This window comes from Myotis lucifugus, unplaced genomic scaffold, assembly GCF_000147115.1.
Source record: "Myotis lucifugus unplaced genomic scaffold, Myoluc2.0 scaffold_590, whole genome shotgun sequence".
Classification (NCBI taxonomy): domain Eukaryota; kingdom Metazoa; phylum Chordata; class Mammalia; order Chiroptera; family Vespertilionidae; genus Myotis; species Myotis lucifugus.
Window position 1 is genome coordinate 83,144 of NW_005871638.1, and position 26,190 is coordinate 109,333.

Below are 26,190 nucleotides of genomic sequence, written 5' to 3' on the forward strand. Positions count from 1 at the left end.
AGGCAGGTGAGGGACCCCACCCCCCCCCCCGCTATTCGGGCACCGGGCCTCTAGACAATCAATAAATTTAAAAGCCCAGGGAACGTTTTTCCCCTTCAGAGAACCATCTGGTAACGCACCCAGCGTCATCTGCTCTCAGGTTAAGACCTTAATTCCTTGGACCCATTAAGTTAACTGAGGCCCGAGAAACATTTCCAGAAATAACTGATCTCCAAACATCCTGCGGTCGCCAGACCTGTAACTAGTTTGTACGTCCCTTCATGCAGAGGACGGGCCTCAGGTCCCGGGGTCCCGGGGTCCCACTCTGTGCCAAACGGCTGATTGACAGGCATTCCTAGGACAGTCTAGGGCAGTGATGGCGAACCTTTAGAGCTCGGCGTGTCAGCATTTTGAAAAACCCTAACTTAACTCTGGTGCCGTGTCACATATAGAAATTTTTTGACATTTGCAACCATAGTAAAACAAAGACTTATATTTTTAATATTTATTTTATATATTTAAATGCCATTTAACAAAGAAAACTCAACCAAAAAATGAATTGCGTGTCATCTCTGACACGCGTGTCATAGGTTCGCCATCACTGATCTAGGGTCTTCTTCCCTGCTGGTGACCTCTATCCTTTGCTCTGCTCCCCACATTCCTGGGGCTGAGGCCCCAACCCCTCCACGAGCTGCTGGCCTATGATGGTGGCCAATAAAGGGGGGGACAAAGGAGATATCGAGTCACAGAAACAACCAGCAACCAGCCTGGAAGAAGCATCCGTGTACTTATTAGGCACTTTCCCGGCCGCTCCTCTGACTCCTCGTAAGTGCTTTTTTAATTCAAGATCACAAGCCTTTCCATTTTTAGGTTCAGCTGTGGGGTTCTGGAATCCCGTCTGGAGTCTGAGTTGATCTTGAACCTGGACGCTCTGTCTCCCTTGCCTTCCCTCAGTCACAGCCTGTGATAAGGGGGCCAGGTTCCTGTAGGCTGTGGGGGTTGGAGGTCCCAGGTCCCGGCTCTCTTCCTGCCAGATCTCCTGAGAGAAGGGGGTGAGTTATTCAAACATAACTGCCAGGAGCCGGTGCAGAACCCTCGTCTTTCTCACTTCGCTTGGTCAGCACCTCTGAGTGCGCAGCCCCACACCTCAGGACCGGACGACCTCCTCTAAGAAAAATCTACAAACAAAATTCCAGCTGAATTTAGCACCATGGTCTCTGAATTTTCTGAAATGGAAAATGGGAACTAACTGTATTGTACATTTATAATTTTCCAGGCTTTATTTTATTGAATCCCAATGCTGTACCCTGACCCTATGTGATTGGTATTGAGTTATTTTGCTGAAGGGGGGGGGGCTGTCTGTGACTTAAACCCCTCTCCTCTTCTCTTCCTTCACCCCAGGTGGCCCACAGAGGCTCAGGGGGACCCAGTTTGTTCATCTCACCCAAGGATATGTTTACATTGATTTTTAGAGAGAGTAGAAGGGAAGGAGGGAGACAGAGAGAGAGAAACATTGATGTGAGAGAGACACATCGATTGGTTGCCTCCCACACTTGCCCCAACCAGGGCTGGGAATCAAGCAACCGAGGTACGTGCCCTTGACCAGAATCAAACCCTGGACCCTTCAGTCCACAGGCCAATACTCTATCCACTGAGCCAAACCGGCTTGGGCCTGGGGAACCCAGTTTGAAGACCACAAAAAGCTACAGGTCCTGTTTCCCAAGTGTCCTCATCTGTAACTGAAGGGTCAGATGACCCTTCTGTCTGGCTTTGAAGACTCAGTCAGTGCCAGGGAAGCTGGGGAAGAGCTAGCATTGGGAATCCCTGAGAACAGTCAGAAACGGTCATAAAGTTCTCAGCAGGATCCCCGGTGGCCGGCAAACTGCCAGGATATAGCACAGCCCGTGTGGGTAGCTGGCATGTCTCATGCGTTGATGACAGCGGGCGTTTACACCAAGACAGATCTGAGCAGTTGAGACAAAGGCCCTGTAGTTGGCAAAGACTAAGACGTTTACTCTCTGGTTCTTTAGAGAAAAGGTTTGCCGATCCTGCTCCAAAAGGTAAAATCGCGTTCCAGGTATTAGAGTGAAGGGGGGTCCACCTGGAAAAACTTGACTTTGTTTTATTAGCACCTGCAAGGGCCCAGTCCCCTGCCCCCCACCCCAGTCATTTTATTCATTTGCTGCAAGTGTTCATGGTCAAAACAAAAAAGGTGCCTTATGACCCCTGAGTGAGCTGTGAGCATGCAGAGAAGAACGGGGTGGCCTTGGGCAGGTGACTCAAGCTCCCCATGGCTGCACCTTCCTGAGTAACATGGGGGTGCAAACAATATAGCACCTCCCCTCCTGGGGTCCTTGAGAACATGGAGATGCTGCATGTCACACCCTTGGACAAAGGTTTGGCACATAGTAGGGTCCTAATCAATGCAGGCTATTCTTTCACTCTTGTGAAGGTCACCCGGGACCTGGGTCAGTCTCATGACAGCCACCCACCCCAGGCATTCGAGGAAATAGACTGACATTCCCTGGGCCTCACGCGTCCCACTTTCAACGGGCAGATTCCTCTGGGAGCCCGGACGTCCCGGCCCCCAGCTGGTGGCGGGGACTCTGTGGACACACGGCTGCACAACCAGGGGCAGGAAGAGGCAGGGAGCTTAAGGCAGCTTCTCCCTGCTTGCTGCTCCGCTCTCTACCTCTTGGTAAGATTGTAAATATTTCAGAAAACAGTTTATACTAAATATGTTCTTTCCTAGATCTCATCCGTACAGAAGCCCCAGCCACCAACCACTTACTCCCACAGTAGGTCCCTATCAGCCACTCACACACCTGGCATGCACACACACACACATATGCACATACATACACACATGCACATGCATACATGTATACACATGCATGCATACACCACACACACAACCATCTCCAACTCCAGCTCTCCCCCATGTCCATTCCTGGGTGGAGAAGCAACTGTTCTCCAGATGCTCGGGGTCAGGACTCTTGCAAATCAGGAGGCCCCAGAAGAAGTCGTCAATTAGCACCTGCAAGGGCCCAGGGGCCTGCTATGCTATCCTGTGTTTCCTTCCTGAGTCTGCAGCCAGAGGGCAGTGCTGAGGCTGCCGGATCCTGACCCCTGGGGTGGGCTCCTGACCCCTCGGGCTTGAGAAGAACTGAGAGCCTCCCCTCCCACCCGCCTGCCTGCCCTGAGGATTAACGCACAATTGGATGTGGGATTACGGGCTCGGGGTGCCATCTTCTTAGAGGTGACACCTGTCTCCTGAGACAAACAAATTTCGTCCTGAGTAGCTGGCAAAGCCAGGACTTGGCTTTGAAGACAAGGGTTCTCTCCTCGGCACGGGGCAGGCCGGAGGGGGGACATGGGCCTTTGTGGGCACTGCCACCCACCAGCCACCTCCCTTTGGCCACCTGAGCATCTGGTTCACTTCACTGATGGGACGATGGTCTGACAGCTGGTGAGCACAGCCCCGGACACAAGTCCAGGAGCCATGTCCTGAGGGTGATCTGCTTCCTGAAATCCCCCCACAAGTCCCAGGAGCCATGCCCTGAGAGTGATCTGCTTCCTGGAATCCCTACATAAATCCCAGGAGCCCAGTGGTTCCACCTGCCGGTATGCAGAGGGCAGAGGGCACATAGAATGGGCGCCCCAGTGCCCCACAACTTCGGCGCTGGGACCAAGGTGGTGGGCAGCTGCAGGTGCCACCCTCTCCAGCCCCTCGGTGTGCCCGTCCCTGCAGTGGCTCTGCTGCCTCCCTGCAGGCCCTCGGCAGACCTCCGGGCGGCACATCCTGGGCTCCTGTCTCGGCAGCCTCTTCCCTGGCCGAGCAAACACGACATAGCGACAATGAAACAAAATCACTGTCCCTCCCAGCCATGAGGAGGCAGCGTGGCATCAGAGGGGCAAGTAACCAACCAGGCGAGCCTTTCCCTCCAGCTCTGCAAACAACTCGTTTTCTCCCAGGCTGCCTTGCGCCTGCGTTTCCTTCTATCTCAGACCGAATTGCGCCAAATACCGGAGTTCCCGCAGCGATGACCGCCCCGGCCAGCCAAGTCTGTGGGTCTCCGCGCATTTCCTTCTACTTCCCCAGATTCCTAGTGCATCCTTCTGCAGAGATGCTTGGTTTTTAAAATTAATTTGCATGTTAGTACTTAAGTACAATGGAGGGAATGAACATATTAACTTGTATTAAATACCCGATACGGACAGCGCTGCAGTAGCTGCTTTTTCGGGCATTAGCATATGGAATTCTCACAGCAATACCCTAAGGGTGGGATTATAAGCTCCATTTTACAGATGAAGACACTGAGGCTCAGAGAGGTTCAATGTCTTGCTTAAGCTCACACAGCTCGTCAGTGAGAACTAGGAACCAAACTCAGTTTCTTCCTTCCTTTTTTCCTTCCCTCCTCCCTTCCCTCCTTGCCTTCTTCCCTCCTGTCTCCTTCCCTCCTCCCTCCTTCCCTCCTCCCTTCCCTCCTTCCCTCCCTCCTTCTTTCCCTCCTTCCTTTCTTCTTTCCTTTCTTCCTTCCCTCCTTCTTTCCTTCCTTCCCTCCTTCTTTCCTTCCTTCCTTCCTTCCTTCCTTCCTCCTGTCACTATGTCAGATTGAAGGGATCCTATTTAAGTGTGAAGCATGGCTTTCTGGAAGGCTCTCCCACTCAGCCGCACCGACCCTTGGCCTCGCCCCTGCCGCCCTCGACACCGCATGCACACGAATGCACAGCGAGGCCCCAGGTGCTCTGAGCCTGCGGCCGGCACCGAGGGCGCCGTCAAGCGGCCCCACTGAACTGTGGACCAGACCTTCGTTCTCCAGCCTTCATCTCCGCTCTCTCCCAAACCCTCCTCCTTCAACCCTTTTCACCCCAACTGTCCCAGCGGGTCTCCTGGGCTTCCATGAGGCCAGGGCCTCACAGACTCGGGCCCCAGGGGTCTCAGAGGTTGGCATGTTCTTCAGACACCTGAACTCGAGGCAGCGGAGAAAGGGCTGCTGGCTGTGGGTGGGCCCAGGATGGGAGCTGAGAAGGCGTTTCACGCCCAGGCCCGGTGACCCAGCTGTGAACTAGAGATCGGATGTCCAGGCCGCAGCCTTGGCCGCCACGCTCACTGGGCCATCACGAGACTGGCCCCAATCACCTGAACTCGACCTCTTCCGGGAACACAGCCACAGCCCCACACCCCTGCGTCCAAGCGGCCACCTCCCACCATGACGTGCGTCTGCGTGATGAGCCCACCCCACCCAAGGGGCAATGACCGTGTCGCATGCACATCTGTATCCCGGCGCCTGACAGCACGCTTGGCTCAGAACCACCACCTGTGCCCCCTGAATGCATGGGCAGCCCCGGGCCTGACGCCACCAGGAAGGACCACTGCACCTGCGTGCGAGCATCCTGCCCAGCGCAGCGCGGACGAGCTGCCCGCCTGCCCGCACGGAGGTCAGGAGAGCAGGGGCTTTTCCTTCTCCAGATTTGACAAGAATTTCTGCTTTGTCCTGCCTGCCAGCAGCACGGGCAGGACAGGAGCTCCAGGGCCCGGGGCAGGCGCTGCCGCCACCAGCTGATGGGGAAAGGCCAGCGGTCAGCTGTCCGTTCCATTCACTCAGGCTGGGCGACTGTCAGGGAATCCCGGGGCCTTGGGGAGTGTGCCTCGGGGATGGGTCGCCAGCCAGCCCCACCCCAGGGAAGTGAGGGCAGTGACCCTGGCCGGGAATTGGGGACAGCAGGGGAGCAACCAGGGCTATTAGCAAAACAAAAGGCAAGAACGAAGGAGGGACAGCACTGTGCAAATTAAAGCTTAGGTTTGCTTTTAGAAATCTACTTTTCAATACAGCAAGCTCTTGTTCGGAAGTGTCCTGGAACCCTTAGCAGACGCGGTCCCTCCCTCCCCCCATCTCCTCACTGCGAGCTGGGTCATCTTTAACTCTCCACTTCACACACACACACACACACACACACACTCACACACACTCACTCTCACACACTCACTCACACACACTGACACACTCACTCTCACACACTCTCACACACGTGCACACACACACACTCACACACACACACTCACTCTCACACACACTCACATACACACACTCACACTCACACACACTCGCACACTCACACACTCACACACACTCACACTCACACACTCACACACACACTCTCACATACTCACACACTCACACACACACTCACACACTCACACACACTCACACACACACACTCACACACTCACACATACTCTCACACACACACTCACACACACACTCACACAAGCACATGCCGCTGCAACAATGCGCAGCTTCCAGCTGGTCTCCCATGTGCAGACCCGCATACGCTCCCCCATGCTCTCACTCGGATGTGCAAAAGCGCCGTCACCCACGGCCGTCTCTCCCTTCTCTCGTGCACACGCACACTGACACGCAAGCACAGTGCACATGCATGTACACATAAAGGATTCAATACTAATCCCGTTAGCGGTCCCCCGTGTCCCCTCCATCTCCCCAGGACAGTCCAGAAGGTGCCACACTCACCGCCAAAGCTGGTGGGGAACTTCATGAAGTGAGGATAATTGCCGTACATGTTTACTCTCCACTCATAGTCCTCGCTGCCGGGTCTCTGAAGATCGCGGCTCCCCTCCCCAGGCACAGCCGTGCCCTTCAACTTGGGCGCCCGAGAGTGGTCATCGCCACCCCGCACCCAGCTGCGCGGGCTGGGCCAGCCCTCGGGGATTAGCCAGGAATCCGCCTCTCAACTGGGGCGGCCGCATAGCGCGCTGGAGCCCGACCGGCAGCTGGTGCCTGTCAGTAATCACGCATAATGCCGCCGCCGCCGCCGCTGCCGCCGCCCTGAGATCCTGTTGCTGGTTTGATTAACTCGGCTGGGCTGCAGCGCTGCTCCCAGCTCCCTGCGGTCCCGGGGGTCCTCCTGGTGGCGCGATCTATTATCCAGGAAGGATCGATGTGTGACCGCCCCACCGCAGGTCAGGAGAGGGGGAGGTGGCAGGGGATGGAAGACTCTTTAGGTGCCTTTTCCTTGACTTGCACCCACAAAAATCAATAGGTTTTATTAAAATGCATTTTCTCAGTTCGGCTGCTCTGTGTCCGACGGACTTGCGATAGGACCTGAGAGCAGCTGTGGGAGGGGCAGCGATGGGAGCCGGACTAGAGCCGCCCGGGGTCCCGAGGGCTCTCCTGAGCGGCCGAGGCACTGGCTCTCACCGCGGGGGCTCTCGCTCACCTCACACAAGGGTGGTTCGCTGACCTTTCCCTGGAGGGTGCTCACCTCCACCCCATCAAAGCGCCCGAGTCCTCACTGACACAGACACTCCCTTGGGTGGGACCAACCCACAAATCAAAGTCCAGGTACCCCTTCGGCGTCTGGCCTGGGATGCAGCTTTCCTGACAAGCCACCGCTCAGCCTATACTTGACCACCTCCAACGAGGGGGGCTCCCTCCTCTCCCACTCCATTTCTGGGTAGTTCTCACCATGAGAAAGGGCTTTATGGAGCTGAGATCTGCCCCTGCCCCTGCAGCTCCTGCCCACAGGTTCCAGGCACCTCCCTGGAACCACACAAGAGACGCTGGGGGTTGTCACGGCGGGATCTTCTGCAAATTCAGACACAAACCTCATGCCCGCAGTCTATGTCCTCCTGGCACACTCATCTCTTCACATCCCATCGTCCCGAGCGCCCGAGGGCACTGGCCCCTCCTTTCTCTGTGCTGCACGTTAATTCACAGAGCTGCCCGCCCTCCCCGGGGAAGCAGGGTGCCCCGACTTGGATGCAAGGCTCCAGCAACGGGGCCACCCTTCTCCTCATGCTGTGTGTGTGGGCAGGGCCATGGGGGCGCTGTCAGGCCCCCGAGGGGTCAGCTGAGCCCTGACCCTGGAACAAGGATCCGAGGATTTCTCCTGCACGGCCTTGGACAGAGCGAGCCAGGGAGGGAGGTCAAGTCAGGGCCCCAGGGGAGAAAACCAAGACTCCAGGGCTAGGAGGACCCAGGACAAATGAAGAGGAAAGAGCCAGAGCAGGGACAACGTCAGGGGCGTTAGCCCCACAGTTAACTCCCGTCAAGCGAACCTGACGCCCCAGGTCTGTCTCCTTAGCCACAGTCTGCCCCCCATTCCTGGGCGTTGGCTCGGAGGCCAGCGTGCACCTCCCTCACTCCTCTGCCATGAAATCCGGGTCCACGCACCCTCCCATCATCCGGATCCAGCTGTTTCGTCCAGTCTGTTTCTTCTGCCTCCCCATCCATGGCTTCTGAGGATCCTGAGCCGCCTTCCATAGTTCATCCAACTCATGGTTAAAATGCTGAAAGGACACAGCAAGGACCATGTCTTAGAGCCCGCCACCGCTATGTCCACTCACCAGTGCCGGGCCCTGTCCCGCCATGTTCCCTGGACTGGCCTGGCGAGGTTGGGTCCGTAGAGAAAGCACCAGCGCGGAAGCCAGCGGCTGGACGCAAGTCCCAGTCCACCGCTGACCGCCTCACCACACTGGCCAGTTCCCCAGCCCCCAGTCCCCCATGCGGTGACCGCATGGGTTTGTCTTGAGGATCAAATGAGTCCACACCTAGAACCACCTAGAATACACCAGAGCACAGCAAATGCGTGCACGCTCTTTCCAGGATGATGGTGCTGACGTACACACCTTATCTCCTTTTGCTCATTTGTAACCTGTCCGAGCAGGGCTGGACGATTCCAGAGCCTCCTTTGCCCTCAAATTCAACTCAAATGAATCCAGCACTCATGGCACAGTGGCCCATTCTCCCCACGGAGGTCTCAGAAACACGTGTCTTAGTGACGCACAAACCACGTTTCCAGCGTCCACCCGGCAAGGGCGGAAGCACGCTGTCCCGGCACACCTGGCCTTTCGGTGAACCGGTGCTGCAGGGCTTCCACGGACTCCACGCCAGCCTTTCACACGGGCTCTCCAGGGCCTCGTCCGAGGGCAATGTCACCGTGACCTGCTTGGTGGTGGGCTCGGTCTTCTTCCTTTTGATAGGTGAGGTGCGTTTTCACAGAATGAAGCCAGATTCCTCAGCCTGGCGTGGAGACACCTCACGTCCTGGCCTCTCTGGAAAGTGCTCTGGGACAGCCACCCCTAGGCCCACGGACACACGGCTCCACCTCTCCAGCCCGTGACCTTGGCGAGCGAGCTCACTTGCCGCAGAAACACCCACGCCGCCACCTCACTGAGGCTCCTGGGTTTCGTTTTGGTTTCATGACTCAGACGTGATGATGGCTGTGCATGTGTTTTGTTTGGGGTTGGTTTGGGTTTTTGTTTGTTTTAGACTGTAAGGAAGTCATATTTTCTTGGTTTTCTCTCTTCCTTTCTCTGTCAGTCCTTTCCAGTCTGGATGCTTCGCTCATGGTGGGAGCACTGTTGGTTCACTCCAACTTCTGGTTCATTGTTCATGCCATTGACCTTGTCCTGCCTGTGCCCCCACACCCATTGTTTTCCCACATAAATGCTAGAAACGCTAGTAGGTGCTCGACAAATATTTTTTCATTAGGAAATGCTCGATGTGCTTATCCCAGAGCCTCCCTTGTGACACCTTCCATCTGGCCTCACAGCCCATAACAAGCCGCGAGCTTTGCTGAAGGCCAGGAAGTCTGACTGCGGCTTTGGTCTTTAATCCGCACGTTCTGCATGGCACCGCTGTGTCTTGTCCCAGACCATTGTTGACATAACAACGTGATCCTCCCAGAAGCGGTTCCCAGGCAGCCCCCGGCATCAGTCACTCGCTGTCTCCAGCTGTTCCTGAATTCTCACGCGGTGTCAACCGACAGGCCAAGCACACGGTCCCCGGCGGGAAGAGCACGTTCACTTATAAGGATGCCGGGCTCATGTCTGTGGGGTCCTCCGATGACCTAGTCCTGTCAGACACCACGCTCTGCTTCTGTCGATGCCATCCGCGTCCGGTGAGCACGGAGGTCTGCCTGCATCTTCGCTGGTGTGTTCAATGCAGGGGCAGCCTGATACGTTACCCTGGTAAATATACCTTCACCGCTGGTCCCATTCCTGGGTTCATTGTTTTGCTTTGGACCAGGGGCGATAGAAGATAATATTTTGCAGCAAACGTGATGAAAAGCAGAGTCATCGATTTGATAATGGCCAGCAGGCGTTAGAGGCAGTATCTCCACAGCACTGACAGACTCCTGGCCTCCATGTGTGGTGCTCGGCCTGGGCACCGGAACGTCAGGGTTTGATGGGCTTCCCCAAACACTGAACTTAAGCCGGGCAGACGTAGCAGCTCATGTTACAGACGAGGAATGAGAGACCACGCTGTGAGGGCGGAGAAGGCAAGAGGCTACTCAGCCAAACTCAACTAAGGTTGTGATCTCTCCCAACCAGGACGTGGCAGAAATGGGTATGAAAGCCAGGCCCCACTTGCTCTCAGCCACTGTCTGTCACCAAGCAGTGATCCTTCTGTTATTCATATGTTTCTATTATATGTGTGGGTGCCAGGCGTCTATAAATCACTGTTCCTCTTTTCTGGCATTCATTCATTCATTCACTCATTCGATTATCATTCAGCCAACACGTACGGAGAGCTTCTTGCATGTCAGTCCCTGGGGACAGGCTAAGGGACCAGACACACCAAGGCCCTGGCCTCAGAGAGCGTGCGCAGTGGGGGGAGGAGATGGACAGCAGCCCATAGGCACAGACACAGATACATCACTACACATCCCATAATGTGTGCCAGGAAGAAAAATAATTGGATGAGACGAGAGACTATGGCAGGGAATCTAATTTAAATGGAAAGGTCAGGGCAGACTTCTTTGAGGAAATGACAGTTATGCTCAGGTTGAAAGGATGAGTAGGGTTGAGTCTGAGGGGGAGTGGACCAGGCGGAGGTGCAGAGGGCCTGACTGCCTGTGGAAGGGACGATCTCGGTGCATTCGGGGGGCCAGCAAGTGTTCAGGTCTCCCCTCCAGAAGAGGGGCCATCAGCAGCTGCTGGGGCCATGGTCTCACCACCATTCTGTGTCCACTAGGCCAGTCAACTCTGTGCCCCTGAGAACCACGCTTCCTGGCTTCGTCCCCCCTTCACGTGCTGGTCAAAGTCAGATGACTTGCCCAGTGGTGACCCCAGGACCCCCCTCACGGGTGTGTTCATCCCGCTCTTGTGCTCAGGGTGGCCTCCCTCCCTCTGCTCTGTGTCCAAGTCCCACCCGGGCCCCAAGGCCATTCTCAGGGGCCTCAGGTGGCCCTCTGGGAGCACTCTGTCCCTGAGGCGCCCACAGTCTGTGGCCGGGCCCCGCCCGGTCACCCCACATGCTCTTCCTTGGACTGTCATCGCGAATGCACCTGAGAGCCCTCTTACTGAACAGCACGCCGTGGGTGCCGGGCCACGGGGCCGAGTCATTTTTGTTGCCCCAACAGCCATCACAATAGAGTCTGACACAGAATAGAAGTCCCGTACATGTGTGACTAATGAATGAATAAACAAACGCTCATTGATTGTGCGGAGATCGCCGGGGAGTGTCCCTAGGTACCCGCACGTTGTACAGCCCACGTGCCATTTTCACGGGCGCCTTCTCCTGGAATCACAGGTGCTTGTGTCACAGGCTCACACTGGCGCGGGTGCGGTACATCCGTCTGGGCGGCTGAGGTCCTCCAAGGACAGAAATGATTCGGAAAGTGTGCTGGCTGGCGGTGAGCGAGGCTGCTCAGCCGGCAGGAAGAATGGGGCCGGCCCTGGCCGGGTGGCTCAGTTGATTAGAGCGTCATCCCATACACTGAAAGGTTTCAGGTTCGATCCCCAGTCAGGGCATAAATGGGAGGCAACTGCAATCAATGTTTCTCGCTCACACCTCTCTCTCTCTCTCTCTCTCTCTCTCTCTCTCTCTCTCTCTCATCAATAAACATCTCTTCGGGTGAGGATAAAAACAGAGAGATTTCCACAAGGCCTGAGATGTGTCCAAAGACACACGCTCTGTCTACAAGGTGCCACCGACAGCTTTGCCACCAGGAGTGTTATTGTCAGAGCTATTTGCTCATCGCCAGTGAGCTCCCCTGAGGTGCGGTCCCCACACTCGTCTGCACATTCGAAACGCCCTGGAAGCTTCAAACATGCCGAGGCCTTTGTCCACTCCCAGAGGTTATTCCGTTGGTCCGGGGCTGTGGTCAGGGTTTCGGAACTGTTATCAGAGCCCACGTGACTCTGATGTGCAGATTTAGGGGAGAGAACCTTCCTACAACAGGACGCTGGGAAGGTCCATCCGCAGAAATGAGAACCGCCTCCTGCGGCGAATGCCTGACTCCCGGGTGCTCTGGTTGCTGCCTTTCCGTATCTAACAGCTACGACATGAACTGTTCTGGTCATTTCACCCGCCCTTATGGTCATGGGCACACTAAGCTGCCGGCCGGCTGGTTTCTGATATGGGGGTGACTGTTTATTCATATCCCTGCCGACAGCTGCTTAGGACGAATGACCATCTTCATGCCCCAGGAACATCACAGGCTCCAAACCAGAAGAGACCTTCTCACGGCCGTGGCTCCGGACTGCACCGATGATCCCCCCGCCCCCCGGGAGCCCTGCCGACTATGGCTTTAACCATTTTGTTATGCCGGTAGTGGCAGCTCCCTCAATGCAGAAGTGACCTGGCCGGCTTGTGTCAGGTAAAAGCCCTGAATGCGACTCCAGGGCTATGCAGGGGCTGAATCAAGAGCTGAGCCAGGCCAGGGAGGCAGTGCTAGAGGATCGGGCAGCAATGGATTGTTTGCTGTTGCGGCATAACCGTGGTTGTTAAGAATTCAAAGGAATGTGCTGTCTTAATTTTTCTGACAATTAATAGGAAACAACATTCAACAAATTAGGGAAACCATCTCCAGGGTAAAACAACGAGAAGGATGTTTTGGATTTGACTTATCCACGTCATCTTCCTGGCTACCCAGCCTGTCTGGGCTGCAGGAATTCTTTTTTATTTTTCTCTGTTTGTTTTTTGCAGCCTGGTTGCTTGCTGCTGTGTCCAATGTCTGCATTCGCTGTATCCCATCCCTGGAGCTGCTGCCAAGGCTGACGCAAACGCAGTCCAGCAAACGCAGTTTCACCTAAAACTAACCTCATAGATATGAGATGATAGAAATAGCAGTGGGAATGTTAGGGGCAGAAATAGAATATTGGGGACTAGCTATCCTATATAATAAAAGCCTAATATGCAAATCGACCAAACGGCGGAATGACCAGCAGAATGACCGGTCACTATGATGTGCACTGACCACCAGGGGGCAGACGCTCAATGCAGGAGCTTCCCCCAGCCCACAGGCCTCAGGCCAGCCAAGGTGGGTACCAGCAGGTCCCCGCCCCCCCCAATCACTTTGCAGGTCACCCCACAGAGGGAGGCGACCAGCAGCAGTGGCGGGGGGAGGGGGGGGGGGCTGTGGGGAGGGAGGGTGCAGGGCTGGCAAGCAGGCGGCACCAAGCTGGCCAAGGCATGTGCCAGTGGGGGGGGGGCCCCTGTTGCCATGCTGGTCGCCCCACAGATGGCACTGATCGCAGGCCAGGCCTAGGGACCCTACCTGTGCATGAATTTCGTGTGCCCAGCCCCTAGTAATTACAAGAAATATTAATCATGCTCTGTTAACTGTGATTGTTTTGTTTTGATTAAAGAAAGCACATTCTAACCTGTCTGGGAGTTGTGCACCCCAGGGACCTGGGAGTCAACCTCAGAATGTGGTCTATTCTCACCCAAGAACTGCCTGTTATCATGGAAGATTAACAATTTGTTGCCCAAACAATCAGTCCCGCCTCAGCCTGCATTGCCTGTAATCTGTAGCCATTAAACCCATTCTTATTCCTTTTGCCTACTTCCCCATGTAATCTTTGTCCTACCCAATGTGAACCGCTGGCTTATAGGGGGTGCAGAACAGTTTTTGCGGATGACCTGCTGCTCTCCATGCTGCCGGCAAGATTGGAATAAATATTTAAAAAGAAAGAAAGACAATGGGCAACTGCATCCCAGGATAATTCCAAGGGACCAATGGGGCCCACACGGTCCACCGGCCAGTGCTTACAACAGGGGCTCATGACCCCAAGAAGCTCTTGCCTACAGAGTGGTGGTGAGGCTGTCTGCTGTGTGGACTTCCTGTACATTAGCTCCAGGTTTGCTGGCGTGGTGTTCCCAGCATGCCATGCTCACACGGCCCCTCTGCCCTCAACACCTGATGCATCAAAGAACCACCTACAGGCCTTTACCTCTGTCAATCTTCGCTACAAAGAGCTAGTACTTCCATCGTTCTCCAAAAAACTTGCTTAAATATCTGTTACAGCACAAGTTTCATTTCCCTTTGTATCATAACCGGTTGCTAAACTGGAATGTTTTTCTTGAGTGCAGAGACAATCTCGTATTCATCTCTACGTTATCAAAGGATCTAGCATTTTGCCTTGTACACAGTAAGCACTCGATAAATGCTCATTGCATGGATGCTCATTGCATGGATGCTGAGATTACAACCAAGAGCAGGACAGGCTTCATCCCTGCTCTCATGGAATGAGTTTAAGGGTAACTTATAACTACCTTTAACGTTGAACTCAATGTTGTCCTAAACCTTTCAAGTTTGAAGAAACACTTACATGGACAGCTCCATCTGTTGGTTACCAGTCCAATCATGATCATAAAATCATAGACAACTCACCTACAGCTGCAAAGCCACGGGAGCTCTCAGGACACAGAGCAACTGTGATCACACTGGGAAGGAGAACAGGGCTGAGTCCAGAGGGAACTATCTGGTCCTTCCAGAGAGGTGCCCGCCATACAGACATGGGACACTCTCATGCAGGTTGCGTCCAGACCCAAAAGGCCGCAGCCAAAGAGGCTGGTGTCGCCACTAGAACCCAGGAAGGCCTGTACACGTCCCCCAGGCGGAGGGAGCAGTGCTGGAGCAGGGCCCAGCCCCCAGGACCAGGCCACTGTCACCGATGCTACTGATCAGACCCACACGGAGCTGCCTACTGGCTGGATGCAGGTGGAGATTTGGAGGCCGCAGCCCAACGGCGCACAGGCCAAGCGATCTATTTTCAGGTCCCACTCAGCTGCAGGGAAGAGGCTCTAAATATACCCCCAGTGCCCACAGGAGGCAGATTAAGGTCCTGGCAGCTGAGAAGGGTGGGGCCGAGGGACAGAGGAGCCTCACCACCAACCTGGGCGCAGCCCCAAGGCCTGGCCACTTGTGAGCTCTATTTACAGGAGAGCACGTGTCCGTTATATTTGACTGGGTCCGGGGCATGGGCTTCGGATGGCAGCAAAGGCCACGAATGTCCTCCGCCAAGACCCCCTGAGCTAAGCGTGTAGATGCCACAAAGGACCTGTTGTGTCCCCAGGCATCGGTGTCATAGGGAGGCCCTGCAATCATGTAAGCCACAGCAATGACCTTTCCCGTGTGTGATACCTGGTAGTCTACCAAGGCTTTTATTTATGAGAGCTTGTTTGGAGGTTCTAGCAGGGGAGCGCAGCTACTCGTATACCCTTGACCGAAGACCGGTCCTCTCCTCGGGGGGGAAGGTCGTCCTCTTCGACCGAGCGCGCAGCTTCGGGAGGGATGCACATGGATCGGTGAGGGAGGAGGGGGACACCCGCCTAGCCAGCCAGATCAGCCGAATCAACCCTGGCGATCAATGGGGTGACAGATGTCGCAGCCAGATCGCCCTCACATCCAAGGCTTTTATTTATAAACAGGGTTGAGATATCGTTCGAAGCCAAATCCAAGGGGCGCAGTCAGAAGGAAGTGGGCAGTAAGCCCGTAAGGACTTCTCTGGCTGCAAAGGTTTGCTCTGGAACGGGGAAGGCCTTCGAGTTCAGCCAGGACATTGTTGTCTTGTCGCCAAAAGCCCAACGCCATATGGCGCCTGTTTCCAGGCAGGGCATCCCGAGAGGCCAGGAACCGAGTGGGAGCTGCACCCCCGCCAACAGCGGGTGACTGTCCAGTAGCCAAAATGAACAGAAAGAGCTGGAGAAGGAGACAGAGGTGACTGGGGGCCAGGGCCGGAGGCGTGGCCAAGGCAGGTCAGAAAGCTGGAATGTTCGGCCATATCAGAGCTTGAGAAATCTCTAGTCAGTGTGTTACATTAGGGTTAGAAGAGCTACCAGACCCAGTTCAGCCCGCATCACCATGGGACACAGGAGAATCAGCAGAGGGAGCCGGCGTCGGAGACAGGCCCCCTGTGGCCCAGTTGCTTGGGGTCCAGGCACCATCTGCATCCGCCTCCTCTGGGGGCTTGTTGAGCACAGATTCCTGGGTCCTGCCTGGACTCCCTGCATCGGAATCTTGGGGGCTGGAGAATGCCTGGACCCCTGTATCTTCAACACGCTCCCCAGGCGACTCCTGTGGGCAGTAACTCTGGGAAATCGCAGCCCTGCAGGATGGTACCCGAAGGGGGCCAGACCTTAACGGCGCCGTGCTCCGGTGCTCCGGCTGCTCCCAGGGCCGCGGGTCACTCTGTGAGGCCAGCGTTCACGCCAGTTCTTCCGACTCCAGATCCTGGACTCCTTCTACTCTCCTCCGCCTTGAGTTTCAGTCCTTGGCCCTGGCGAGCAGGAGGCCCAGGCTCCTGTCAGAAGAACGTTCTGGAAAATGGGTTGAGTGTGGCGGTGAGGGGGGACAAGCTGGTGCTGGCCTGCAGCTACAGGTCTTGGAAAGACCTCGTTGGGAGAAAGTGGGCCCAAGAGACCAGTAACAGCCCAGAGCATCGTACCCAGAGGGCCGGTGAAGAGGTGCCCCTGGAAAAGCAGCCCAGGGCCTGGTCCCAGACAGGGCAGGAGGACTTGAAGGGTGGACGGGGTGGGATCTGGACGCCCTTGCTGGGGTTGCAGGGAGGGAGCTCTCCGGCTGCCCGTGGCTTCATCCTTGAGCAGCTGCTGAGGATGCCACACTATTTCTGAAGCTGCGCAAACCTCAGTGCCTCTCCAGGTGGAATTACGGACACAATCGGCAGGCCGGGTCCCAGACACTTAGGGACCAAACCCAAGCCCACGTGCGGGGCTGCACTGCCCTCCTGCCTCCGCCCTGCGCTGTGGGTTGGTCCGGATCCATTGCTGCCTCAGCCCAGACGGGAGAGCTGCGAAACCAGGACTTCCCCATGGCGTCCTGGCAGGTGCAACCATCTCCTGAGGACCGAGGACCAAGGACCGCAGGCCCCAGAAGCACAGCAGAGGAGGAGACCCAGTAGCCAGCAAGGCGTTCTGCAGAGCCACTATTTTCTCACCGCTGGGGGGACAGGGATGAGCTCTCTGTACTTCAGTGAGGGACCCGTCTGCCTGGTGATTAGGAAAAGCAACTATAATTAGTGCTCAAATGAATCTCCCTCTTCCTGGAGGGTGGGCAGCAGCCTGTTTTCAAACTCGCACTCACTGGCCAGCTTGCCAGTGGTAGACCAGGAAGACGTGAGCGAGGCAGCAGCCAGCCTCCCCCAGCCCCCTCCCCATGGCCCACAGAGGTGTCCACGCAGGGTGCCATCCCCCTCCCCCAAGCCCGTCAGCCCTCCCCCCACTGAGTACATTCAGCCTCCAGAGAAGTGCACAGCGGACTCTTCCAAACACGCCTCGCAGTCCTGGCTCCCACGCCCGTGCCTGGAGCTGAATCTGAGCTACTCTACCTGCCGCCTCTTCCTGATCCTCCCAGCTGGGCGCCTCTGAGTCCTTCTGTCTGTCCCCCCTTCTCTGTGTCTCTATGTCTCTCCCTGCTCTGAACCCCTCACCCACCTCCCAGCAAGGAGGGTCCTCCATTCCAATCAGAAACCAGCTGGCCACGTGACCGTCAGGCCCTGGGCCCTTTGGGCTTCCTCAGGGCCCGCAGAACGCTATGACCGCACTACCCGAGCCCACCCTCAGGCCCTTCACCGTCGCCTGTTTTCTCAGCCTCCACGAGGGGCAGCCTTGTTGTGAGGAGGCAGGGACCTCAGTTTCCTGAGGAGGTGAGCATGTCACCCAGGCATTTAGATCAAAGTCTCTTCCCTAGGGGCTCTCCATGCCACACCCACCCATCCCCCAGCCAAGGTCAACCTCCCTCTCCTCGCTCCACTGTAAACCGCTCCTCTCCAGCAGTGTCACAGCTACCGTAATGGTACAACGGTCGGTTAACGCCTGCATCCCTCCACAGACAGAAGGCCCCATGAGGGTGGGCGCCTGTCTCTTATTCATCCCTGAATCCTGGGCCGTGGTCGGCAGGGAGGAGGCAGTGTGTGAATGGATGGAGGTCATTGGCCACCTTGACCGTCTGACACTCCCAACAGGGCTTTGTCCATGGGAGGGGCTCGAAGAAAAGGAGAAAGGGAAGGAAGGAAGGAAGGAAGGAAGGAAGGAAGGAAGGAAGGAAGGAAGGAAGGAAGGAAGGAAGGAAGGAAGGAAGGAAAGGGAAGGGAAGGGAAAGGAAAGGAAAGGAAAGGGAAGGGAAGGGAAGGAAAGGAGGGAGGGAGGGAGGGAGGGAGGGAGGGGAGTTCATCTACTGGGAAAGTCAGCCAAGGCCAGTGATGGGTCAGTAATATCACATTTAATTCAAAAGCAGACACATGTAGTCCAATACATCAATAAATAATATTGAGCACCCACTCTGCATAAGGCATAGTATTCTTTCTCTGTGTGTCTGTCCCTGTCTGTCTGTGTGCCTGTCCCTGTCTGTGTGCCTGCCCTTCTGTCTATGTGCCTGTCCCTCTGTCTGTGTGCCTGCCCCTCTGTCTGTGTGTCTGTGTGCCCATCCCTCTATGTGTCTGTGTGCCTGTCCCTCTGTCTGTGTGTCTGTCTGTGTGCCGTCCCTCTGTCTGTGTGTCTGTGTGCCTGTCCCTCTGTCTGTGTGTCTGTGTGCCTGCCCCTCTGTCTGTCTGTCTATGATAAGAGAAGTGGCTGTGGAGACAGTGAGGGTCTGGTTTGAGTCCCAGCATTGCCCCTGAGTGACTGCGTGACCTTGAGCACTCAGACCCCTCTGACTGTCACATCCTGTGTCCTCGACCTTTAAAATGAGCCCCGAATCCTCCGCTGACGGGGACACTGTGAGGACCTGGGAGCCTGTGTGCAGTGTGAGGTGTGACATGTGCGACTGCTCAGTGCGGATGGAAAGGCCGGGAGTGAGGTGTGGCCGCAGAGTCCCGGCACCGGAGCAGCGGGTGCCACCAGGGCGTGAGGGCCACGCTCTCTGCCCGGACAGGTCCCCGAGGCTCCCGAGACACAGGCCCTCATCTTGTCAACCGGCTTCCTAGTAAAGAGATTGTCTTAATAGTGTGGGGTGCCGGGTGCCATGGTAACGGGCATTACAGGGTCTGGAGGAGAGGAGCCGCTCCTGATAACAATGGGGGCCTGCAGGTGGAGGGGGGACACACACAGATGGGGCAGAGGACAATGCGCAGCACAGTCAGCCCCGCCGGGGACGCACAAAGTCCCCCTCTCGGTGGCTCTTCCCTGAGCCCTGCCGCCTGGAGGGAGCGTGAGCGCCGCCAGATTGCCGCCGCTAATGCAGTTTAGACCCCTGTCCTTACGCTGGGAGCCCCGCTGGTTTTTTTAAGATATGAGCGCACACAAGCATGGATAAGCCCTGGCCAGGTGGCTCAGTGGGTTGGATCCTTGTCCCGTGTGCCAGAAAGGTTGTGGGTTCAATCCCCGGTCAGGGTGTGTACAGGAGGCAATGATCCCTGTTTCTCTCTCTCTCTCTCTCTCTCTCTCTCTCTCTCTCTCTCTCTCAAACTCAATAAAAACATATCCTCGGGTGAGGATTTAAGGAAATCTGGATAAAACCAGGTTGTGATGGTTTTATCTGTGAGTCCCACCAACGTGAAGAGCCAGCGAGTGTGTGCGCTGTGAGTAAAAGGTCAAAACGAACGCTGATTTCCGTACATCGAAGTCCCCCTACGAAGATACCCCTGTCTGTCTAAGGACCAGAAGGAGCCGACCACGGCAGGCACGGCAGAGGGCGAGGGAGGGGATTCCTGCCCAGGGAGGCCTGTGCGCCCAGCCCGGGACTGGGGCACCTCAGCTCCAGTGGGGCGTTCGTATCGGGGTCTTGGGCCTCGGGCCAGCCCTGCCATCTCTGGGTTTCTCAAGGAGGACATCTGCTCACAGACACGCTGTAGGATCTGCTATGAAAACAGCGTCCTCTCCCGGCGGCCCCTGGAGTCTCCTGCTGACCCTCGCCTCCTCCTGTACCCCCGCCTGTCCCGCCGAGTGCGCGGAGGCCCTGAGGCGGGCCCAGGTAGAGAGCTCGGCCTCTGGGTTCCGCAGATCCTGGGTTTGGGACTCTCCCTAAAACAGTGTTGAATGTGGCTGTTTTCGTGTTTGCTGACCACACCGATGTCCCCGTGGCTGCCAGGCCTGGAGGACGTGGCATAAACAAGAGTAAGCTCTAGATCAGGAGGCCGAGCGGCTCCCGGCTGCCAGGATTCGGGGCGCTGGGGTGGTGGGTGGCTGCGTTTTTGACTTTTCTATGGTTTTTAAGACTAGATTTCTCTTCTTCCCTTAGTTAGGAGGGAACGACCTATGAGCCCTTTCAATATTCTTTACACGGGAACAATGATGGTCCCATCATGGGATTTTAAGGTGACTTCTATTTTCTTCTGCAAACCTCTGGTTTGTTTACAAGTTCTCTATTACCTTTTCCTGTTACTTATTACATTTATAGTGAGAAAAATAATTTATACATTTTAAACAAAGATATTCTTTAGTCTTCTGAATCGTTTGTTTTTGCTACAGACCATACCCCCATTCCTCCACACATTTTATTTCATAAGGCAAGTAGCTCAGGAACCACAAAACGGACAGACAAGCCCGAACTCCTCCCGCCCTGAGAAAGCCACACGGTTGGAGCCGAAACCCTGGGTTTTATGAGCATCCCCTTGGACTGCGCCTGGGGGCCCCTCACCTGAATTAGACTCTCATCCCATTAAGGAATGAACCCCTGCAGCGACCCCCCTTCCCCCACCCCCCTGCACTCCCTCCCACCCACTCATTAGCCACCTGCTTTCCATGTCCCTCCAGAGTCCCTGAAAGACACACCATCAAGAGTCTTGGACCATGAAGGCCACTCCTCTAGCCGCTGAGGACCAGTGTGAAATGTGTGAAATCAGAGGCCCGGGTTCAAGTCCTAACTCTCCTCCTCACACCACACGGGACCCCAGGAAGCAGACCTCCCTCTCTGACCTTCCTGCTCCCACCTGGGAAACGTGGGTGACAGTGGTGACCATGAGAGACCTGTGGAATGATGATCTGTGCAAGGAGAGGGTTGTGGAAAGGTGTGGACACCCATGGCAAGAGCATCAGTGCGTCCTGGGCACTCGGGGGAAGGAAGAAAGACCCACAGATGTTCTTATCCTGAGAGGACGTTCAACTCGGAAGCCAGGACCTAGGTGACCAGCCGGCCCATGGACCCTTTACCCTTCTCCACGTGGAACCCTCAGCAGGTTCGCCCCCTGGAGGCCAGGCTGACAAGCACTACATACACAAGTCAGGACTGTCACTGCCGCTCTCGGACCTGTGACCGTCCTCAGCAGCAGCTGGAGGCAGAGAGGCAGAGCTCGACCCGCCACGGACAGGAAGCCCGCACCTTGCTAAGGCCGTGCAGAGTCCAACAGAGTCAAGAGGCATGGCTCCCAGCCACCCTCCCTCCTAACGCCCAGTTACTTCCCATCGACTATCTGAATTTTGTATTTACTTACCCCATTAGGTCTGCCTCCCTAAGACTACAGCCAGCATGAGAACAGCCACCTTTCATGACCTCAGTTGTCTCCCATTTAGGAAAGAGACCTGGAGAGCAAGCAGGACTGCACACCCACAGAGGACATCCGCGCGCTTCAGAAATGAATGCTTTCTCTTTCCTTCAAAGCCATGAGTGGGCTTGCGAGGATCACTGGGTACTTGAGAAAAACCAACCTCACGGAAGAATCCAGATGAATAAATGCAGCCCTGCCCCCAGAGAAAACAAAGTAGAAGAGAATTGTTTGAACCATTCCAATTCCAGTGCTCAGAGAGACCCAGGGAAGTGCGACATTCACAAAACAGAAGCAGCTGCTAGAAAAATAAAACATTCAGGGAGCAAGAGAGAATTATTGGGAACTAAAGACACAATTGCTAAAGAGAAAAAGGTCACTTGAGCGACTGGAAGACAAAGTCAAAGAAACCCTCGAGACCACAGGTAAAGACAGACATAAAAATTCCATGAGGCAAGAGTTCCAACGATATCATGAGAGTTCCAGAAAATAAGTGCAGAGAAAATGGGAGAAAAGAATGAGTGAATGAATGAATGACAAATGCCTGGACACAAAATACAAACTAGGTCCACCACCCAAATATGGCCCAGTTAAAATTAGAAATGCCAAGGACCAAAACCAAAAAAACCCTAAAAGTTTAGGAAAAAACAAAACTGGTTACGTATAAAGCAACACATAGCAGATTGCCATCACCGAAACCGTGTGCTAGAGGTCAAAGCAGAGGGGAAAAGTCTCCTTAAACCTGGAATTCTAGGCGGAAGGGAGATGTTGGGGCACGGAAAGGCCCGGAAATCCCACCTTTGGCAGGCGCTTCTGTGACCATCATTTGAAAGCAACCTCCAGCCGAGTGAGACAGAACCCGCAGAGTGAAGAGAATGGGCCAGGAGAGTGGCCGTTCCCAGCAGTGAAATGAGCGGAAATGCTAGAGCGGCGCTTCCCCAGGGGCCCAAAGAGTAACCCAGCACATTAGAGGGGGAGCCGGAGGCCTCGGGGAAGGATACCCTCATGAGTCCAGGAAATGGCCCAGCCAGCGTGGCTCAGTGCTTGAGCGTCAACCTATGAACCAGGAGGTTACAGTTCGATTCCCGTTCAGGGCATATGCCTGGGTCGCAGGCTCGATCCCAGTGTGGGATGTGCAGGAGGCAGTCGATCAGTGGTTCTCTCTCATCATTGATGTTTCTCTCTCTCTCCTTCTCCCTTCCTCTCTGAAATCAATAAAAATTAAAAATAAATTAAAAATTTTTTAAGTATCTAAAACTTAAAAAAAAAAAAAAGAGTCCAGGCAATGCCTGGCAAGGACAAGATGCTGGATGAGTTCATTGATAAGGTAAACGAACAGCACTGTTCTGCAACAGAAAGAAAGAAGGTGGTTAGAAATACCAGGGGGAGATAGTGAGCGAAGAGCTGTATGAGAAAGTCCCCTCCGTGATGACTGCCAAAGGGGAGGGAGGTGCGAGGTCTGGGTGAAAAGGTGAAGGGAGTACGTAGTGCAGATTCGTAGTTACAAACAGTCTCGGGGATGTCAAGCCCAGCTCAGGGCCCATAGTCAATAATATTGCAGCATCTCTGTGTGGTGCCGGGTGGGTACTGGAAATATCTGGGGGACCACTTTGTAAGAATATGATTGTCTGACCACTATGTTGTATCGCTAAAACGAATACAAACGAATATTGAATGTAAACTGTAATTGAAAAGTAAAAATTTTTTAAATGCTTAAAACACACTCAATAAAAGTTAATTGCCAATAAAAAAAATTTTTAAGGAAATTCCCAGTCTAAGTATATAAAATGAAAATGTATCATGATTCTGAGCATAGAAAACAGAATCCATTTGAGTTGACCTGGGCGCATTCTCCTTTAAATGGAGGGGTTTTAACAACACGGTGTTAAAAGATAAACTGAGGCACATTGAATGGTTAGAGTTTATCTGAGCAAAAATGGGTTCCAATCAGGCAGCGCCAGTCAGATGGGAACCAGTGGAGAGGCTTTTATAGAACAGAGAGGATGCAAAGCAAGGAAGTGATCTGATTGGCTGAAGCTTAAGGGATTGCCCAGTTGGCTGCTTGTGATTGGTTGTCCTTAAATTTCACTTTTGGGACACAAGTGCATGAACGGAATTGACTCTGGCTAAGGTTTTGGGTGGCTTGTGCAGGCTCTACTCAGCCTGGCAGGTGGGCCTTTAGGAGCGTGAGATGAAACGCACCGGGTAAGAGGATGCACCCCTGTCAGCTGAGGGGAGCTCGTAGGCATTGCCCCGAGCAGGGACAGGTGCCAAGTCCCTGCATCCCGCGCCCGTCCTCCCGCAACTGGGCGGGGGGGCGGGGGCTCATAGGAACACTGCTGTTTTCATGTCCCACATGCACTCCCCTTGGAGCGGCGTGGGCTCTGGAAGGTCGCCGGGCCCAGTGGCTCAGTCCATGTGTTCTCCCCGGCCCCTCCTCACCCGCCTGGCCTCGAGTTCTCTCCACCCGCGTCACTCCTCACCTCTCAATACACCCTGCTCCCGAGCCTTCAGCACAGACTCTGCCTTCCTCTTCTTATTACTTTCAGAAAACTCTGGAGGTGGAAGAAGTTTAATAGGTAATAATAAGGCTTTCTATTTTTAGAGCTTCTGCCTCTGAGCAACCCGCACAAAGAAGGCTGCAGCTGGAAGCGCGTGGGGTGGGGGTGGAGAGGGTCTGAGAAAGGTCTTCGAGGAGAGTCCTTGCCGCAGGCAGAACCCTGGGCCTCCCCTGGTCTGAGCCTGGAGTCACAGGCAGGCCCAAGCCTGAGTCTCCACCTCCCGAGCCCTCCACCCAGCCAGACCCCGTCTGCAGCCTCTCCCGACCGCCCGGTTCTAACAGATTCAGAATGTTCTCCCAGCTTCTGGTCTCGCCCAGCCGACCTCCAAGCCTCCAAGGCGAGATCTTTCTAAGACACAGCCCGCCATGCTTGGAAGGCGAGGTGCAGTGTGCAGAGTGCTGGGGAGACAGCGGGCTGGGCTCGTGGAAGTGTCACAAGGTGGGACTCAGGGGAGCAGAGGAGGTACCCAACAGAGTGGGTGACAGAATGCCACAGCCTCTCAGTGGGCCACCCCTGCCTCACCTCCAGCGGAGAGACCCCGGGGCTGAGGCTGGGCCTGGTGGACGGCAGGGCAGGGTGGGGAGGACGGGCTCTCTGACCACATGCTTCTCCGTGACGTCATGGCTGGTGACCTTTGGGGCCGGCAGGGTGGGTCCGAGGGGACGGGCACAGGCCGTGATTCTCTGTGGCCACAAAGGGTGGGATTGTGAGCTGCTGGGAGCTGGGCAGCGGCGTCAATGGAGACAATGTCTCTGGCGGGACTGCGGCCTCCCTGCCCTAGGACATCGCAGGACTATAGTGGACCTGTTGTCTTCGCTCCTCTTCTGTGTAAAAAGCACATTGTTGAGCACAGAGGCCGTGTGTGTGTGTGTGTGTGTGTGTGTGTGTGTGTGTGGACATGTAAAGACGCTCGGAAAATTGCGTTTTGCTTTTAGAACACATGGCGATGATGTGGGGTGGAAAACTCGCAGCCCGTCCAGCAGGGAGAGGCCGTTCTGCTTCTCAGAAGGAAGCCTGGGAGGAAGGAGGGGGGAGGGGAGAGGGGGCAGGGGGAGTAGGGGGGGTACTTCCACTGATGCTCCCAGAACACAGCAGCTCGGACGGGCGGGATCAATACCCAATGAGCCTGAGTGATCACAGCCAACAGCCAACTGCCCGGCGCTCACTCAGAGCAATAGCCTTAACCACTCACGGAAATAACTCAATTACGTTATTGATTCGGGATTCCAGCCCCTCCCCCCGACCGCGACGCGAACACACCACAGACCCACACGGATTGCTTCGCTGCTCTTGTTGTGCTTCTTCTTAAAAACAAATCTCACTGGCAGACCTGCCCCAGCAGCTTGAAGATCAACAAACTTCCGTCTGCTTGTTACGGGCGCACTGATCGCTCGGCCCGCCTGCCCGGACTGCACGATGCCAGCCGCCTCTCTCTCTCTCTCCTCCTCCTCCTCCTCTTCGTCCTCCTCCTCCTCCCACAGAACTAAAGAGCCCCAGGCGCTCACTCAGCCCAAACTGGTTCACAGAAAGAAATAACTGAAATGGGCTCCGTGCACTGGCCCCTCCCCCTTACTCTCCCCCCCCACTCTCATCTGACCCCTTGTTTCTATGCCAGTCACTGTGATTTACTCCACAGGAACCGGGGCTCTTGTCTCCTGGAGCTTTGCCCAGGGGCGACTCTCGACTGGACGGGTGTGAGCCCTTCATTGATGCTGGGCCGATCTTGTGGGCCTGATCAAAAAAACAGAGCTGATCTGCACGGCCCTCCCCCCCTCTTGTGGAGGTGCACATGATATACAGATCGCATGGCTGCTGGCGAAACCCAGGAGAGCCAGAGAGAGGGCATGGCTGATCGGGAGCTGCCACAGATGTCTGCCAATCTCACCGTACACATGCCCTGCAGGCCCCTCGCCCGTTGGCTGACACTTGTCCCCTTCCGGACGACGAGGAGGTAATGTC